This window comes from Tenrec ecaudatus, chromosome 5, assembly GCF_050624435.1.
Source record: "Tenrec ecaudatus isolate mTenEca1 chromosome 5, mTenEca1.hap1, whole genome shotgun sequence".
In the NCBI taxonomy this organism is placed as follows: domain Eukaryota; kingdom Metazoa; phylum Chordata; class Mammalia; order Afrosoricida; family Tenrecidae; genus Tenrec; species Tenrec ecaudatus.
Genome location: NC_134534.1, coordinates 169,940,244 through 169,959,326, shown reverse-complemented (window position 1 = coordinate 169,959,326; position 19,083 = coordinate 169,940,244).

Here is a 19,083-nt window from a genome sequence, read left to right as displayed (position 1 = left end):
TGCTCGGTTTACGGGAGTGACTCTCTAATCTCTGCCTGGTTCTGCATATTCCTTTGTGTCAGTGTCTCTTTTTATAAGACCGGTAGTACAGTAGGACCCACCCTCCTCCCATGTTACCTCAACTGCTTCTGACAGACATTGGGCGTCTATTCAAATACTCCCTCAATGCAAGAACACTTTGCTCTTATAACTTGGCATTCTGTGATGCTCAACTTCCCAACATGATCCCTGAAGACAAAATAGGTGCATAAGCAAATGTGAAGAAATGGTGCCTGGCTGTCAAAAGATATAGCACAAGTGCCATCTAGCAGGGAAGCAACAAAGCCCAGATGGAAGAAGCCTACCAGCCTGTGTGATCATGAGGTGTCAAAGGCATCAGAACACTCAAAACAATCAAATCGATACAAACAAGTGGGGTCAGAGTGGAGACCAAAGCCCTTCTGTAGACAATTAGACATCCCCTCACAGAAGAGTCACAAGGAAGTAATGAGCCATCCAGGGCACAGTATACAATAAAGCACTGAAAAAACACACAACATTCCTCTAGTTCTTGAATGCTTTCTCCCCCCTGCCCACCCCACCCCCCACTCTCATGCCCCCAGTTCTATTTTATAAACCTGGCTAGACCGGAGCATGTACACTGGTACAGTTAAGAGTTCCTGACAGAAGGAGTATAGGACAGGTAACCCCCCCTCCCCAGGAACAGTAAGGGGGTAGTAATACTATGAGGGTAGGGGGAGAAGGAGTTGAAAGGAAGAACTGATCGCAAGGATCAATGTATCACTCCACCACCCCACTCCAAGGGGGATAAATAACAGAAATGTGGGTAAATGGAGGCAGAGGATGGCGTAAGATATGAAAACAATAATAATTTTTAATTTATCAAGGAGTCATGAGGGTGGGGAGGGAGGGAAAAAAAAGAGGAGCTGATACCAAGGGCTCAAATAGAAAGTAAACATTTTGAGAATGATGAGGGCAGCAAATGTACAATGTGCTTGACACAATGGATGGATGTATGGATTGTGATAAGAGTTGTACAAGCCTCCAATAAAATGATTTAAATTAAAAAAAGAAAGTAAATGGTTTTTAAATGATGATGTCAACATATATACAAATATGTTTGACTCAATTGATGTATGGAATATTAAAAGAGCTGTAAGAGTCACAAATAAAACAATTTTTTAAATTAACTGCTTCCATCCTCAAAGATCACACTCAGAGGATAACAATGTACCTTGTTTTTTTTTTTGGGGGGGGGCACCCAATTCAATCCCACACAGTGGATAAGATTAAAGAATAACCTCAATCTTGTAAATACAATTAATGATCACTAAGATAATATTTGTTTCAAGTACTTGCTTCCCAAAGATCAGACATGAAAATAACCATCAGGATCATCTTAATAAAAGACCTCTCATTGTGCAAAGGATGACAATGTGCTTTTCCCCAGAAAGGTTGCTGTCAGGGGGCCTGAGGACACTCTTGGCTATACAAGAGCTTCCTTTCTGCCCTGAGTTAGGAAGGAAGCTTTAAGGGTGAGAGGGCACGAGACATTCCTGTGAACGTTCCCACAGCCTCATGGGGCCTCGGCAGCGTGCCTTAGTCACAATTCTCTAATAATCTTCTTCCTTCCCTCTGCCCTCCATTAGAGGAAGGATGGAACTACTGGACAACAGGAATTATATCTACTTAGAGAATAAACACAATACATATTCGTATACTCTCTATATAAAGGAATGTAAAGTGTTATTCAAAGGAAAAATCAAGTTGCTTTCTGTTTGAAAATCTCCCAAGTACATATTGATTCCACGGTAATTTGGAGATTTGGAGATATCTGAAACATTCTGAAGTTAGCATATTTCTTCAGTGGAATCTGAGATGATGAGCTAATCACAAGTGCAATCCACTCAAAAGGAAGCTGTGGAACAGCAATGACTATATATAGAAAGGTGCTTTGACAATTCAGTAGTTACTTCTATTGGGTGTTTCACACACACACACACACACACACACACACACACACACAATTCCCTGCCATCAAGTTGATTCTAACTCATAGAGACCCTATAAGACAGAGTAGAATTGTCCCAGTGGGTTTGCAAGACTGAGATAGTTAGTTTATTGTACCAACCTGGCTGATAAACACAAGTGGGATTAATTGAAGGGCAGAGAGATAAATGGCTCAGCGAGCCTCGGCTTTCTTGTCTCTTGCTCTTTGATCATCGGACCAGTGTACGACTGCCTTTCTTGTTCTGTGCCTCATTTTACAGGCTACACTACCTGTGGGACGCCTAGCCTGTGGACTGTGTCGCTGTAAATTGAGGTCCCTTTAAGACCACAGGATTGAAATTTACATCTGGAGCTGGGGACTGACAGTTGGTGACCTGGCTGACGGTTGGTGACCTGCCTTGCTGTTTGCTGCCTGTGCTGGGATAGCCTAGTTCTCTCTACAGAGGACTACCTGGCGGTCCTCAAGACTTGAAGGACTGCCAGTGTCTTACAACTCTCTCATGGGAGTGAGTTGCACTGAGCCATTTGTACTGCTTTATAATTTAACTGTTCATTTCTTGTATTATATATCTATCTGTCTTTATAAATATATATATAATTATTAAAAATCTGGTTTTGTCTCTCTAGAGAACCCTGTCTAACACAAAGACTGAAACTCTTTACAGGAGTAGAAAGCTTCCTCTCTTTCCCACAGTGCAGCTGGTGGTTTCAAACAGCTGACTTTTAGGTTAGCGACCAAATGTGTAATCACAATGTTTAGGGCCAAATAGTTGTATTCAAATATACTTTAGTGTATAAATAATGTTATACTATAAATCTGTTTTTAAAAGCAAACATGTTTGGACATGCAGTCTCCTTGAGCTATAGGCAGAGGGTCCCCTGTGCATACACTATGCCTTCTCCCTCTATGGTTTAACCCAGAGCTCAGTTTGATTTAAGAAGAAAGCGCAATGCTTATAAACATTCCCTTAAGTGGAAGGAAGTGGGTTTTTCGTTTGGGGGTGTTTTGTTATTTTGATTTGGGTATTTTTCCCCCTTCTGAATGGTTCAGTAAATTCCCCACATAAAAGAGCATTTTGTGTGTGTGTGTGTGTGTGTGTGCGTGTGTGTGTGTGTGTGTGTGTGTGTGCAGAGGAAACACCGCGTCGCTATCGTTCAGCTCCTAAATCTGTGGCCACAGGAAACTGCATAGAAACGCACGGCATCTGCTCGGGTGTCACAAGGTCAGAAGTCTTTTCATAACTATTTTGTACCCTTTGTGAGCTGCATGAAATATCACTCTAATATCGTCGTGTGAAGAGTGTATGGGGGGATGATGCTTCCTGCCAATCCACAGCCAACCTGAAATATTGCGGAATCATGTTTTTATAAAAATCAAAGAATAAGATAGAAAAAAATAAGCACTGAAGAGCATTGAAATAACTCTCAAGCTCTTTAAAAAGTCATCTGAGTAAAATAAGCACAAAAATAAGTACAAAAAGGCAAGCGATTTTTCTGAATCACTAATGAATAAAGGACTCTTGCGGGGCATAGTTGGGTAAGCATTCAGCTGCGACACACGGGGTGACACAGGTGAAGGTTGAGCTTATCTGTTCCCATAAAGACTCATAGTCTTGGAGACCCTATATAGGGCCACTGTGAGTCAGAATCCACTCACTGGCAGTGTGTTGTTTTGAGGAATAATGAGTAGGCAGGTTAGTTTCTGATAAAAATACAAACACTAACAACTAATCAGTCGTGTTCGTTTAGTTTTGTCCTTTAAAAATATATACACATGAGACACTAAGCATTAACCTCCAACCCACTTTCTTTTGATATGAAAAGAGGATTATGAAAGCTTTGCCTCCAGATGGCTTTTTAAAAATCAAACGTTTGTTCGTTTCAGAAAAGCAGAAGTATAGGTTTCCTCCATTATATGAATTTAGAACATATCTTTCATGCCTCTGTAAACCAAGATGGCGCAGAGTGAAAAAGTAACTGCCCTTAATTTATACAGGAAAAAATGTTGACCATTCCCTAAGTCAAAGAAAATGACCTAAGAAATCAAACCAAAGAATACATTAAACCTGACATAACACTAGCATCGAGCGTTCGCAGACACAACGCAGGTCAGAGTTCTGGCTGCCTGGAGCTGGGATGTGGAGAGTAGGTTCCCAGAATGGAGCATGCTGATGCCACCCTTGTTAGCAGCTGGAAGCACGCAGGACCACTTCACTCACCGCTTGCTGCAAAACAAACTCTGAAGGCTAATTCGCTTTTTGATATTTTCCATAAAAGTGAATGTCCTCCCAGTACGAAAAGCGGCTGCTAGTATAGGCCATCCATAAAAGCCGCATGATATAGGATGAACTTTTGAAAAGCAATGGATACCTGGACTCAGATTATCCTGTTGCACTGGATAAAAGGTGCTGTAACTGTGCTGGGTGATCTGGTTTCTAATTCTAGCCTGTGGTTTCCCTTTTACTTACTGTCTCCTTACTGGTAAATGAAGAGGTAAAGAACCCTAATCTGGGAAGTGAAGTACTGGGAGAGCTGAGTAAATGGTAAAACAAGAGGTCAGATGGATTGATGGACAGACATTGAAGGTATTCAAAGATGCGTCTGTGCTCCAGTGGGCAATGCTCTGACTTCAGAAGGAAGACTTCAGCAACTCTTCCAATGGCACGTGGATTGTCTTCAACCGTGCACACCCCACTGTAAACCAATACAAACTAATGAATTAGGCTACTAGCTTGTATGGATTATTTGATATGATTTGTTAGGCCAAGAAATAAATTCCAGCTCGTATTGACTCTATAGGACAGAGCAGAAATACCTCTGTGGCCTTCTGAGACCGTAACTCTTTACAAAAGTAGAACACCTTGTCTTTCTCCCTCTGAGTAGCTGGTGGTTGAGAACTACTGACCTTATGTTCAGTAGCCTCACACATAACCAACTGGAGTGGACTCCATGACAGTGAGTTGAGGTGGCAGGCACTATGCCTTCTCCCTCCGTCTACATGCACCTCAAAATAATGGTTTTTAAAACAATTTACTTAAAAGATGAAACCTACTACCAGGCTCCTAGTGGCCCCTAGGACAGAGTATAACCATCACATTGAATTTACAAGGCTAATAAACTTGACAGAAACTGACTTTCCTCCTCAGAATATCTGGCGGACTTGAACCACTGACCTTTCTGTTAGTAGCCAAGTGCCTACTCTTATACCACCAGGGTTCTTGCTTTAAAACGAAGGTATTTCCAATCAAGGTCTCATTGTTTAAACATTTTGTTCCAGAAGGCCCACTAGACACATGAATGAGTCTATCCATCATCTGACTACTTTCGGTGCGTCATGGATGGAGCCATGCATTGCCGAGGGGTTCACTAGTTCAGTTACCACAAAGTTGGCAGTTGGAAACCAACAGTGGCCCCATAGGAGAACAATGAGGCTCTCTACTGTGAAGACTTTCCATCTCAGAAACCCACAAGGATGTGTCTGCACTGTCCTATGGGGTAGCTTTGCATCAGAATCCACTTGATGGCAGTGAGTAAAGCAACTGGATGACTTATCAATAGTCTGTGGGAACTAGTGGACTCTTTTTCTATCTTTAAGCTAAAACTCCGAAGGGAGGAAGGATCACGCTCAACTGTGACACTATGGAATCGCTAAGTGTTGCCTTGGGAAACTTATGGTGTCCCACCCCTGCCCTTGAGAGCCAACTGTTGGAACTCTCGAAGCAGAGCCTATGGGCACCCAGCACTGGGCCAAGTACAATGCTAAGAGGCCAGCTCTGCTCAGTCTCACCCCGAGGAGTTCCTGCAGGCGCTCCTCTCTATCACTGACCAAGGCAGAGACCTCCTTCCACCCAATCTCAACTGCCAACCCTAGTGATCTCACAGGACACCCTGAAGTGTGGGACTAGTTGCACCAAGCCTAGTGATCTCACTGCATTGACAGGCCCTCCCCCTGCACCACCATTCTCCACCACGGCAGCAGACCCCAGGGTCATTTTGTTGTCACCTCCTCTGACAGTGAACTACTGCCAGGCACCCCCTGAGGAAAGGTCAATAGAAATGTATTCAACAAACTCCTTGAGGCCAGGATAATAAAAAAAGAATCCTATTAAGCACCTTGAATATAGGAGGGATCTAATTTTGTTGATCATAAATAGAATTGAAGTAAACATTTTAAAGAGAGGAAGAAAAAACTGATCATTCTAGATCAAGGTGATTTCCCTACTCCGCAAATGACTATCCCATGAATGCGAACCCTGCCAAAGAAAAGAAGTAGCCAAGAGCCATAGCTTCGTTAAATAAACTGAGGCAATCCAATTCCCTTGAAAGGAAGTAAGGGGATGTGTTGATTGATTACTTTTTTTTTGCTTCCACTTATAAATGGAATGCAAAATTTTATTTTTTATTTTGTATTGTTGTCTTTATAGTAAATATAGGTATAGACAAGTGTGCAAATGTGGATCAACAAATTTCTCTTCTCTGTGTCTCAGTTCCACAGAGTGGATTCCAATGCACAGTGACGTGGTAGGTCAGAGTCGAACTGCCCTGTGTAGGTTTCTGAAGTTCTAGATCTTCATGTGAGCAGAGAACCCCATATGTTTCCCTCACCTAATGTCCTGTGGGTTGGCTCATTGGTTGAAATGACTGAGTTCTTGGGTGGTAACCCAAGATGTAACCCACGAAGCCATCATGCTTCCTGGGAGTAAGAAATAGGTGCTCACTATGTGTAAAAAGTACAAGATTTAAATTCTGGGGGTGCCTCTAACTTAGTTTATATATATTCAAGGGACCTAACATTTAGAGATTTCAAGTGCTGCATTTTGTGAGATGTTGTGAATACCGATACAATAAATAAATAAGTTTCAGGTGTGTGAAAACTTGAAAGTTGAATTAAAAATGATTACCATGGAAAATGCCAGCAAATTCCCACATGCAAACTAAGGGGTGGGGAGTAGAGATGCAAACAGCATTGCAAGTGCCCCTGGTAAAGCCAGGGTGTCCATTCGCTGCGAATCACTTGGGAATTTGGAATCTTGACGTATGGCCAATTTTATGTTGTGCTAAAAAAGTTGCTGTCTACACAGATGTCTTCCATCTTTGGGAATTGAAATTTGAATTACAGATGGTGATCACCAGTGGACTGAGAAACTGTGTTATATAAAAATAGGCAAGGGAAGAACAAAACGTGTTGGCATTTCCACACGTTAGAAACTTCAGTTAGAAAAAAAAAGAAGCCAAAAAGCCATTTTGGTTGGTGGCATCATTTTTCAGTTGGTTTTGTAGCCAGCGAAAACAGACTGAGGTTTATCCTGTCTTTCAGCCAGCCACTCCTGTTTCAGATTTAGCTGAGTTGGGAAATGACTAATCACTTCCACAACCTTCCACATAAGAGCTGCGCACCCTTTTTGAAGCATCACCCTGAGTGCTGGATATGAGAGAAAAGGAAGCCTGTGGGCGGCCTGCCCGGGGTAGTGTGGCCACAACAAAGTCCCAGGGACAACTGGGGGAGGAAGAGCCATCTGAGGAATTCCAGAAAGAAGATCCAGTGAAAGTTATTTCGTTTTAGAGAAACAAAGCATTAGCACCAGGTGATTGCGGAAGCTTTGTCAGCTTTAAAGAAGGATGTTGCCAGGAGTCCTCTGGCCTCAGGTTGTAGGCACGTGGCTGCGGCTGCGTTGGAGAATGAAGGTGCAGTGGGCTGGGAGCGGAGGGAATTAAGAATGCACCATTCTTTTCAGCCCCCTGCCCCACATCTCCTCCCTCATGCTACAGCTACTTACAAACATAATCTTCTTTGCAAGGGGGTCACCACCCCCCAAGCCCAAGAACTAGAAGAGGGAAATGAAGTGGACTTGCATGCTTGAATTGCTGGTCTTTCCTTTGCTGTGTCGGTAGCAGCTCGACTCCTCCTACTTCACATCGTTTAGACGCCTTGGGGGTGGGTCCCTAGGTCCTTCTGTTGTGCATAACTGGCCTGGCACTGTGGAACAACGTTCAACGTGGAGGGTCCCAAACCCCATAAACAAGCCTGGCTTCCATCTCTGTGGGGATGGCAAAGACCCCAAACCCCTGAGCATCAGTTGTCTCGTCTCTTGAATGAGGAGAGCTACCTTGGCCATCCCAGCACATGAAATGTCTATGAGGATCCTTAGTCAAGGCAAAAACATTCAGTAAAATGTGCAGCACTGTGTAAGTATCATTTCCTGAACACAGCTCTTTTCACAAATTCTGTGGGTGGGGCTGTGACTATGCCTGTTGCCTCAGCACTTGACCGTTGAGGCTTCATTTGTTACCCAGTAGAAAGTGGAAGACACCATGCAGCCTTTCCAACAAATGCATCTTCTCAGTGGACGTGCCAAGTTCAAGCAAAAGTTGATATACAAAGTTCCTTCTGTGTTTCATAAAAATGAAACATCCAGTTCGTGGAGCAGTTCTTAACCTGTTGCCTTTGCCTAAGAATCACATATTCTGCTTTAAATATGGACCTATGTCATATGTAGCAATATATGTGAGTACAGAACAGAAATAATTGGCATGCAATTGGCTACTCTATTCAAAAGATTCCTATATCCAAATGCATTTAACCATGAGCTCCTGTAATCAAACATTTGTAGAAGGAAAGTCTTTAGATTTATAATGATATAATACATTAGTAATTCCAAGTGCTCAACTGATCATCCAGCTCCTATTGATCTTCCTACATGTTCTAAGAGTGATGCTCGGTGCTGCCTGTCTCCGCAAGTAAGTGCTTGGCTGAAATATCAATGAAGAGAAAGAATTCAATTTCACTTTCTGACTACATTGCTGTAAGAAACATGTAACTAATAATTAAACCTCACCAACTATACAGCTTTAGAAAATAAAATCTGGGCACTAAATGAAAGTCCTTTAACGACTTCTCATGCCAAACACTCACTTTACTTCTAGAAGTAGCCTCTGTTATCATTATTTATATGGTTTAGGTTCAATCACAAATTGCTTGAATCTTGAATGTCAGAAAATTGTCTTTTCTTTAAATATGAATAAAATTCATGCAAGACAAATATATTAAATCAGACCGCACCTAAAAATATTGGTATTTCTGAGACATGTCAGGCCAAATATAGTCTAGTCTAAATGAATTGTGCAAGATATACTACTTCAGAGATGCTTGCATGAAATCAGATCATAAAATAAATTATAATCCTCATCATTTCTCTATTATTTGCTGCCAAGTGTTACCTTTTGACAATTTTACCCTTGCAGTTTCAAATTTTATTTTGCCCCTTTTGGGGTGAAGTATTTTTCCCTAGGATTATTATCCACAGAGATGAGAAGTCAAGTGTTAATGAATTTTGTAAGAAAGCACTCATTCCTCAAATTGGGGCTTAAATTCCGAACTAAACATAGAATCTGTAGAGGAAAACTATTTTGCATCTAAGCAACAGCTAAGGTATAATTATCCAAAACTAAAACTTCATCTCTGAGTTCGAGGGCCACACCTAGCCTTGTCACTTTGTCCAGAGTGCTCCTTGGTTTCCTTGAAAACAACCAGATGCCCATGCTGATTACAGAACACAACCCACAGCAGAAGATGATCTGAGTCAGAGACTCCCTTTGCTCCTCCAGAGACCGCTGCTTTACTCACAGGGTGGGGAGGTGGATTTCAGGAACAAATCTTTGCAAACTGCTCTAATCACATGCTTGAGTCAAACAAATATATCGTGAAATGGGCCCTTTCTAAAAGTAAGACTAGATTTATAGCACATTATTGGAATGAATATACTGAAAAATGCAATTTAACCCAGTAGAGGGAAAGCAGAGTATAAAGCTTAAAGGTCATTCATTCACAGATGCAGCAGCTCAGACTCCTGAAACATAACAGAGGAAATTGAATCCAAAATGCGATCCCATCAGTGCATGACTTACCTTCTTTCGCTCGGTTATGTTGCCCAGTTTATCTTGTGTAGAATAGCAACTGCAGACATCTGGATGATTCCTAACCAGATTTCCCAGGAAGCGAGGCAAACCCAGGTCTACGTGTGTTTACTTATTAATCAGTAGTGAACAATTCACATGGGTTTCAGCACATCTCTTATGGAACGCATTACAGATTAGTAAACACAGTAATACCCTTCTTATCATGCTCACTGGACATTCTGTCCCAGGATTACTGTAAATTTGAAACAAGGGTTTTATTTGGGTACTAGGAGACTAGTAAAAAGACGGACGCCAGACATACTCAGAAGCAGAATCTTTGTCATGGTGAAAAATGTGAAATTGTTCACTAGAGATTAGTAAGTAAGCATGAGTAACTCCTGCTTACCTTACATATGAGATAATGTACGCTATTCCTGACTAGGAACACGCTCATTGGGTGTTCTAATGTTAGGTTGACTTTACTGTTAAAAATAGTATTCATATTCATTGATGACTCTTTGGCCCATTTTCAATACAAAGGCTAGAAACAAATGTAGGATGGAAAGAAAACTAGTTGGCGGGGGTAAAAAAGAACCACTTTTGATCTGTCACAGATAATTCAAATAAATGTAAATCCTAATGTGCATTTTGCCATCATTATATGTTTATAAAATAGAATGAGTTTTTTAAAATGTTGTTTCTAGAATTCCTGTTCATACATGCCCATCTATTCCAAACAAAATGTTCTGAAAAATTTCTCGGTAATCAGGGGATGGCACTACACAATTTCTCCCACTCAGACGTATGTCTTGGGCTCCTCCGGGTGCCTTTATAACCAAGACCGTAGCTTCGTAGGGCATCTGCTGGATGTGTTCAATTCAAGGCAGAGAGAACATGTTATGGCAACTTTTTCCCTTTTTTTTTCTTTATTCCATAAAGGTCACCTTGTTGGATTTTCCCAAAGGACACAGGATGATCACTGGAGACTTATTAAATGGAAAATAGCATGGGGAGGGAAACAATCCAGGAATGTTGCCCTAAGTTTTTTTCATGGTGACCACACGCCTGCTTTTCTTTGCGGTAACCAGGGCTGAGCTCGGGGAATTTCCTTGGAAAACCTTACGCCATCCACTGATCTGCTCCATCAGGAGTGGTGGCTGTTCCCAAATCCAAAGAACGTTTCAAAAGAGCACAATTCAGGTCCCTCAATGATGTCAAAGCTACATTTTTAATGTAAATTGAAGAGCACAAAGTCGTTGCTCAAAAATGATAGATAGACAAACTCACTGCCATCGATTCCCATTCATAGCAACCTTATAAGACAGAGTAGAACTGCCCCTATGGGTTTCCAAGACTATACGTCTTTTTATCTTTTTCCCCCAAAATCATTGTATTGGGAGCTAATACAGATACCATGCCATTCCACAGTTCCAGCACATCAAGCAGCACGGTATACTTGCTTCCACAGTCAGTTTCAAAACATTCTCTTTCTTCCGCCTTGACATGGGCTCCCTTTCCCTGCCCCCACAGTACCCTCAGGAACGCTTATCCTACTTACTGTCTCCACATGAAGGTTCACGAAGCCTGGGTTTCACACTGAAACACAGAAAACATATAATAAGAATTCAAGAGGACTGCACACAGTGATAAAGCACATCTGAGATAAACCCCAATATGAAAACACACATGCACACACAGAAAATGTTGAAAACGAGATCAGGCCCCATGTGCATCAGAGGAGGGGATAAACTGACAAGGTTTAACCACTCAAGGACTGTTAAGGAGTAGAAAACCTCACCTTTCTCCCATGATGCTGTTGGTGGTTTTGAATACCCAATGCAGGCCCCATTACACTAGCAGGACTCCTCAGAGAAGCGTTAGCGAGATAAGCAGAAAGATGACTTCAGAAGTGTGTAGACCTAGATAAAAATAGCTTGAGAAACAATAGCTCCCCCTTTCTGATATTTGTGTTTAATATGGGTTTCTGATTTTAGTACTGCTTTTTTAACAAACCCTTGGTATGATGATTCAATAAGTTGTTTTTATAGGAGGTGGAAAAAATACAGAGAAGGAAGCCCTAAGTATATGCTGATTGTGGTATATCACATTGCATCCACAGCTGACAAACCTTTATAACTAGATCTCACAGAACGAACAGGTTTCACATCATGACCCAATACACACGGGACTGTATGAAAGTTCATGTGGTACTTTATCATATGCATGGCACTTGGGATGTTCCATTCTATGTTATTACTTCCTCTCTCAGTGCCTCCACCTTGCCCTCCTTCCTTTCTTCCTTTCTTCCTTGTTGCTTGCTGAGGCTCACTCAATTGATTCCATGAGTCCAAGAGGTCATGTCTGACTAATTGAAAAGGCTTATTCCAAAAGAGTGACCGCGAAAAGAAGGTTGCACCGAAAATTAGCCACCATTGCTACTAGTGGGAGTGTTATCCTTACCAGCAATAAACCATAAGGAGACCTTGCACCTGCAGACATTGTAGCCAGCTTTGAGGAGGTCTGCTGCAATCTTGAATGGATTACAAATACTCAGTTTGTGTGCAGTTGTGGTTGCCAAGTGCCATTGAGTCCGTTTCATGTATGTGTGTGCAACTAAATGAAACACTACTACCTGGCCCTAGTCATTCTCACAATCGTTGTTTGCTTGGATCCCATTGTTGCAAACACTGTGTTTATTCATTTCAATGAAGGTGCTCCTCCTTTTTGATGTCAGTCTACTTGACCAAGCATGAGGGCCTTCTCCTGGGACCGGTCTCTCCTACAAACACGTCCAAAGTCTTGCTTCCAAAGAGATCTGTTTATTCTTCTGGCAGTCCAAATAATATTGTTCCACACCATATTTTAAGTGTACCAGTTTTTCTTTGATATGCCTTATTCATTGTCTCGCCTCCGCATGCATAGGAGGAGATTTAAGATATCATGACTTGTGATCCAGACCCAGCTTGGTCATCAAAGGGATAGCTTTGTTTTTTTTGATCATGTAAGGAAGTCTTCTGCATCATATTTGCAGACTCCATAGGTTTCAGGTCTATATCATAGTATATTGGACTTTGAAATGTACTGATTCAATTTCATATGGATGAATAACAAAATATTTCTTGTATAACAGATTCATCTAATGAAATATGCCTTCAATTTCTTGAATGCTGCTCCCATGAGCATTCACTGTCGATCTAAGCAATATGAAATCTTTGACAACTTCCATCTTTGCTCCATTTATCATGATGTTTCCTATTGGTCCAAAATCTGGATTTTCTTTACATTGCATTTTATCCACACTGGAGGCTGTAATTCTTGATCATCAGCAGCCAGCCAGCGCTTCAAGTCCTCACTTTGAGCAAGCAAGGCTGTGCTATCTGCATATTGTAGGTTGCCAATAAGCCTTCCTCCAACTCTCCCGCCACAATCTTCATAGACCACCTTCTCAGATGATTTGCTCAGCATACAAACTGAACAAGAACACCAAAATGACACAACCTGGATGCACAACTTTCCTGATATCAAACCACCCAGAAGAAACACAGAACTATTTTGTTCCATTCACAAGTTCCATATTAGCACAATGAAGGCTTCTGAAATTCTCGTTTTTCTCAGTGTTATAGTTTGTTCTTTTAATGCTACACATATTTAAATTATTTTTCATTGTTAATAAAACAAAAGAAAATATCTTTCTGGTATTTTTTGCTTTCAGTCAAGATCCATCTGATACCAGCAACGATATTCTTCATTCCGTATCTTCTTATGAATTAATATTGAATTTCTCTCGTGCTACTGTAACCATTGCTGAATGATAGTCAACCAAATTTTAATTGCATGGGATATTCATGATGCTGTTCAAGGGTTTATACATTCTGTTGTGTTACTTTTCTTTGAAATAAGCACAAATGTAGATCTCTCCTCATCAGTTGACCTGTCTTCCAGATTCTTGGCCTATAAGAGTACTTTTGGTGCTTCATTAATTTGATGAAGCATTTTAATTGATATTCCATCAATTCCCAGAAGCTTGCTTATAATAATGCCTTCAGTGCTGTTTGGCTTCTTCCTTCAGTATAATTGGTTCTCTAGCATATGCTACTTCTTAAAATGGTAAAATATTGACTAGTTCTTTTTGGCAAAATGACCATATTCTTCTGATTCCTGCATTATTTGGTATTTTGCCCATAGAATCTTTCAGTTTTTCAACTTAAGGCTTGGAATTTCTATTCAATTCTTTCAGCTTAATATCTGCTGAGCCTGGTTTTTTGTTGTTGTTGTTGTTGTTGATAGTGGTTTTGTTTTGTTTGTTTTCTAACTCTAGTCTTTGCACATGTTATTATGATACTTTGCTTTTTCTTCTCAGGATGTACTTAGAAATTTTCTGTTTCACTCTTATTTCATCATTTCTGTGATTTTCTTTAGCTGATCTACAATCAAGAGGAAGCCTCAATCTCTTCTGACATTCACTGTGATCTTTTCTTTCTTTCCGGTGTTCTATGACCATTTACTTTCTTCATGAAGAATGTTTTTTTATATCATTCCACAGGTTGTCAGGTCATCTATCATTAGTGTTCAATGTATCAAATCTCATTCTTGAGAGGTTCTCGAAATCCAGGTAGTATATACTCAAAGTTGTGTTTTGGCTTGTGTGGACTTGATCTACTGTAATTTTCTTTAGCTTCAACCTAAATTTACATATGAGCAATTGATGGTCTGTTCCATCCTCAACTCCTGGCCTATTTTGCTACTAATATTGAACTTCTACAGCATATTTTCCCCAAAATGTAATCAATTGTATTCCTGCGTATTCCATCTTGTGAGGTTGATGTGTACAGTCACCATGATGTTGTTGGAAAATGGCATTTGCAATGAAGAAATTACTGGTCTTCAAAAGTCTGTCATGTGACTTCAGCTTTGTTTCTATCAGAAGCCATATTTTCCAACAACCGTTCTTTCCTCTTTGTTTCCAACTTTCAATTCCAATTACCAATAAGGATCAATATACCTTGATTGCATGTTTGATCAATTTCAGAATTTAAAAAATTGGTAGAATTCCTCAATGTCCTCATTACCACCTTAGTGGTTGGTGCCTAAATTTCAATAATAGTTTTATTAACTGACATTCCTTGGAGATATAAAAATTTCATCCTATCACAGACAGGATTGCATCCCATGATAGATCTTGAAATATTCTTCTTGATAATCAATGCAACACTATAAACCCCTTGAGTTCACCTTTCTTTATGATCATCTGATTCAAAAATTCCTATACCAGCCACTTCACCTTACATATGCATAGATTATCAATCTTTTGGACAACTCCCAATTTTCCTAATTTCATATTTTATACGTTACAATTATTTTTAAATCATTTTATTAGGGTTCATACAACTCATCACAATCCATACATACATCAATTGTGTAAAGCACATTTGTACACTCATTGCCCTCATCATTCTCAGAACATTTGCTCTCCACCTAAGCCCCTGGCATCAGCTCCTCATTTTTCCCCTCCTTCTCTACACCCCCTCCCTCATGAACCCTTGATAATTTATAAAATATTATTTTTTCAAATCTTGCACTGTCTGACGTCTCCCTTCACCCACTTTTCTGTTATCCATCCCCCAGGGAGGAGGTTATATGTAGATCCTTGTAATTGGTTCCCCCTTTCCAACCCACCCTCCCTCCACCCTCTCAATATCGCCACTCACACCACTGGTCCTGAAGGGATCATCCGCCCTGGATTCCCTATGTTTCCAGTTCGTATCTGTACCAGTGTAGTTCCTCTGGTCCATCCAGATTTATAAAATAGAATTGGGATCATGAGAGTATGTGTGTATGAGGAGGGGGCATTAGATGAACGTTGTATGTTTCATCATTGCTACATCGCACCCTAACTGGCTGTCTCCTCCCCAAGACCCTTTGATAAGGGGATGTCCAGTGGCCTACAAATGGTCTTTGGGTCTCCACTCCCCACTCCCCGCCTCATTCACAATGATATGAATTTTTTTTTGTTCTGATGATGCCTGATACCTAATCCCTTCCACACCTCGTGATCGCACAGGCTGGTGTGCTTCTTCCATGTGGGCTTTGTTCCATCTGAGCTAGATGGCTGCTTGTTTACCTTCAAGCCTTTATCCCAGATAATATATCTTTTGATAGCCAGGCACCATCATCTTTCTTCGCCACATTTGCTTATGCACCCATTTGTCTGCAGTGATTGTATCAGGGAGGTGAGCACACAATCATATGATGTTTTGTTCTTTGATGCCTGATACCAGATCTCTTCCATACCTCGTAATCACACAGGTTGGTGTGTTCTTCCATGTTGGCTTTGTTGCTTTCTGAGCTAGATGGCTGCTTGTTTACCTTCAAGCCTTTAAGATCCCAGACACTATATCTTTTGATAGTTGGGCATCATCAGCTTTCTTCCCCACATTTCCTTATTCACCCTTTTTGTCTTCAGCAACTGTGTTGGGAAGGTGAGCATCATAGAATACCAGTTTAATAGGAAAAAGTAATCTTGCATTGAGTGGAGGTCCAATGTCCATCTGCTACATGTTTGGGAGTATTTCTTCTCACTTTGAGTCATGCCCATCAACAAATGAAAGTGCTGAAAATTTTTCTCCATTCATATCATGATGATCAACTCTGCTTGGAGGAGTCAGCTCTTACCCGTCGTATTTCAAGTGCCTTCCAACCTGAGGATCACATCTTCTAGCACTATATCCACCAATATTTTGCTGTTGTTCATAAAGTTTTTCAGTGGCTAATCCCTCAAAAGTAGACACCTTATATTTCTTCATAGTTTAAGTCTGGATGGTCTGCTGAAACCTGTTCACCTTGGGTAACCCTGCTGATATTTAAAATACCAGTAACATAGTTCCTAGCATTGCAGCAACATGCAAGCTACCACAAATTACTGACAAACACCTGGTAGTCATCTATGAATATATATGTCTGACTTAGGTATTTACATATGCTACAATTATATCTATATATAAATATAGATCATACAGGGGACAAAATTATGAAAACTTTTTACTCATACCCAGATACCTAAGGGAATGAGTTGCTGAGGCTGGGAGCTCAGCACCATAATCACTGAGGACACCTGTATCAATTAATGTCAAAACCCACAAAGACAATGTTCCACATTCTACTCTGGAAAACAGTGACTGGGATCTTAGAGATTCTGAGCAGCTGTGTAAAGTGCAACTGTTGGTCTCTCATCCTGTGGAGTAAAAATCCCTATGCCCAAATGCACCCCCCACTCAGTTTATTATGACTCATAATGGCCCATAAAGGGTTTTCAGAACTGCGAAGCTTTACAGAAGCAGATACCTCCATCTTCCTCCTACAAACCAGCTGGTGGGTTTGAGGTACCAGTCTTACAATTAGAAGCTCAATGCCGAGCCCTGTGCCACCAGGGAAGAAAATGATTAGTGTCAAAGACTAACAGACCCCATGAACCCAACTTACACACACACGCATGCACACACACACACGACTAGATGATGCACAGCTTCTACTGTTCACATTTCTGAAAGGGGTTCTATTAGAAGGTCCTGTATAGAGTGGGATAAAAATGTGGAAAGGAAACCGCAAATTTTTAAAACACCAGACTCCCTGGTCTGATGGAGACTGGTGACGCCTCGGTGACTCTGGTCCTGCCATACTCGTGGAACGTGGAACGGAGCTCACCCCAGTGGCCCAGCGTTCCGTCAAATGGTGGACAAAACTATGAGGTGTACAGTAACAACAGGGAGCATTTCACTCCTTAGAGCAACAAACTACACACAATCATAAGGGGCAGCATTTGTTCAGGAATAAAACGCAGAAGGCAGAAAGAGGAATGGAAACAGAAGGAGGAAGTCAAAAGAATGCAATTACATGGTGGAATTGCAATCAGTGTCACAAATACAAAATGTGTTTGGTCCATTGAATGTGCTCTCTGGAAACTTTCAGCCAAATCGCAATAAAAAGTTCAAGGGGGGGTTCCCTTAATATGTTTGTTAAATTGATAAAATTATGAAAACATCTTGCAATTATTATTCATCCCCTTACAGTTACAGTGTGTTTTTTAGTCTCATATTGCATTTTCTGTTACCCAGCAGACCTGATGGTGCAGTGGTTGAAGCACTCCACTGCTGACACAAAGGTCGGTGGTTGGAACCTCCCCTCTGCATTGAAGGAGGAAGATGTAACAGTCTGATTCCCTACAGATTGTAACCTTGGCAACTCTATGGGGCAGTTCCACTCTGTCCTGGAGACATGCGTCGAGTCAGAATCTACTGAATACTAAGTGGCTGGTTTTCATTGCTGTTGTTTTATTATTGTTATTGTTTTCTCCTGCTATAATTTTAATGTATGAGTCCACTTCCACTGTTAAAATTCCTGAAGGAAAATAATGCTGCTTTCTTCATCTCTTCATTACCTAAACATAGAGCACAGGGCGTTTGACATAATTTTGACCTAGTGTGTCTTCAATAAATTGAATTTACTTTGGTCTAGAAAAAAAAAGAACTTGCAATTTTTTAACTCCTTACAAAATATTTTTATTAAGTTACCTGCTTTCAGATACATTTTTTGTTATAAACCATAAACTCCAATCTCACTGCCATCAAGTCAATTCTGACTCATAGCAACCCTTGAAGGACATAGTGAAATGTCCCTGTGCATTTTTGAAACTGTAAATTTTTACAGGACTGAAAACCTTCATCTGTCTCCCATGGAGCAACTGGTGGTTTTGAACTGCTGACTCTGTGGTTTGCAGCACAGTGCAAATCCCATTGCACCACCAGCATGCCTACAATTCTGTTATTGGAATACAGCAAGCCATAGTACAATGAATATGTAGGGAAATGGTCGGGTGGTAGTGAGGGCTGGTAGCTGGGGACCAGGATTTTAGAACTTGGTCACTTTTAGATTTATCCTGCATATAGCAGAAAGATTAAACAAAACAAACTCAATGCTATCAAGTCAACTCTGACTCATAGGAGGACACAGTAGGACTGCCTCAGTGGGTTTCTGAGGCTGTAAATCATTAAGAGAGTCGAAAACCTCATTTTTCTTAGGAGCTCAACGTATCACCCACTGGTGACAAGATGGAACTTAGGAAACTTATCAAGCCAATTTGTTGAGCTCGGCCCTTCTCCCATCCATCTGATGCCTTTATGT